Genomic DNA, 2,030 nt, shown 5'->3' with positions numbered 1-2,030 from the left:
GGGAGAGCAAGTCTGTGTGAGTCAGGGAGGGTCAGGCCATGCGGAGAGTGTTTTTTTGTGAATGGAGGTAGGGGAGCCCCTTCAGGCAGTTTTTGTTGGTTGTATCAGAAATGTGTATTTTCTTGTCCTAGTGATGGAATGTATTTTTCAAGTTTTCCGGTGGCGTGGGCTATCCACTTGTGTTTCTTGTCTGTTTCGTTTTTTTTAGCATCCGTGTTTTGTATGTAAGAAGACAAAGTGCCTTTTTGAGTGTCGTAAGAAATGTCCATGTAGGTTTTTTTGTGGAGGATGCATTTTTTGTGATGGTTGTCTTGAGTGGTTCATGTCTGTCGTCCTTGTGTGGTGTGGTAATGGTCAGCTGTGTAGGACCGTTTCCCTCGTGAAAGCAGTAGCGGTTGTTGAGCTCCCAGCTTTCCGGGAGAGTGTGATGTATCGCGATGACCGTCCTTTTTAAGTGTCTGGGGATGTGTGTTGCATGGATGTTCCCGAATGAAAGAAGGTGAAATGATCATGATGTCATTGTTCAGAGTGGTTTATTTTGCCACGGTTTTTTTTGCTACTCACTCATCTGTGCACATCGTTTTCCGAAATGCAGATTGTGTGTCCTACGGCAGTGTCATCCATGTGTGCTGTCATGGACCTTGTGCAGAATGACTTTGAAAGAGGGCACTGCCCATTGAAAAGCAGGGGGGTGAGAGGCTGAATGGAATTGTATGATTTTGGTGATAGGTGGTGTTGGAGCTTTTTAAGGGAAACTATAGTTTCTGGGTTGTTTTACAGAGAGGAATGGAGAAGGAGAGGCGTGGGATGCAGAGCTTGAAACATGGATCCACCGCCTTCTGCACAGCTTGAACTGGGGGCGGATGTGCCTACCTCAAAGGTACCCATGTTTGGCTGTGATGGAATCTGGGATACTTGCTGGTGCAGGCTGATGGTCTGTTCAGTGATCCAAGGCGGTGTGTGCCCACGGCAGCTTTTGAAGCGGCATGGGAATGTTTTTGTACTTGTGGAGTGATTTGGAGATGAAGTCCATGTGTGTTGGTTTTGGCCATTGTAAGTTAGCAAAGGATGTGTGTTGATTTGGAAAGGATTGATGAGAGTTGAATGAATAGAGGCAGGACTGATGAGGTCATACCTGAGTGAGTGTTTCATGGGTCATGGTATGAAGATCTTTCTTTCCTGTCCAGTTTTCCTCCTTGTTGACCGTGGTGGGTTGTGGAGTGAAGAGTCTCGTGTTTTAAACGGGTGCGGTGCACGTCCCCATGCTGTAGTTGTGATCTGAGTGCCAGGTTCTGTTCCATGTACGAGATGAGGCAAGATCCTCCATAGATGTGGTTTCCTTCCATGGACCTGTTTTTCTCTTCTGCCCTTGTGTTGTGTTGTTAAGGTGCGTGGGCAGGCATCGTCTATACACGGAATTGGTTGTGTGGGCTCTCAACACCATTGTTGTTTTATTTCAAGGATAGAAGGGCCATAGAATATGCACACTGGGAGAGTCTTGTGTGGGCCCCATGGAATTTTCTGCTTATAGCATTTCTTTCTAAGTGTGGGTCTTGAGTCCAAATGGAGGGGTTAGTTGTGTCCTACTGTGTGTTGATGTTTCTGAGCCCTTGAATAGTAAGCAGCACACTTTCCCCTGCACCCCATCTCCCCTGATCTAATTCATGAAGTGTCCCCATCAGCCTTTTTTCAGTCCTACTTTATGCACCTCATTTAATCTTGTGTCTCAGCTGTATTAGGTTGAATGTGTGTTTGATTTGTGAAGCATACACTTGTAACACTGTGAAGGTGGGCCACATCCTTTCAAGTTCCCCTCATGTTTCTTGGAATTGAAGAACGCAGGGGGAGGCTCAATGGAGTCACCCATGGATGATCTCAAGGTAGCTGGCATGCTTTGTTGGAAGCAGTTGACACGTATGGCATGCATAGCCTCCTTTTCTGTGTCCCATCATCTGCCCCCCCTCCTGCACCCTAGTTTGTTCCATAGAGTGTTCTCCTCCCCTGCCCCTGTTTCCAAAGAAGGAACAAGT

The sequence above is a fragment of the Myotis davidii genome, unplaced genomic scaffold, assembly GCF_000327345.1.
Source record: "Myotis davidii unplaced genomic scaffold, ASM32734v1 scaffold609, whole genome shotgun sequence".
Classification (NCBI taxonomy): domain Eukaryota; kingdom Metazoa; phylum Chordata; class Mammalia; order Chiroptera; family Vespertilionidae; genus Myotis; species Myotis davidii.
Note: the sequence above shows the minus strand (reverse complement) of the source record.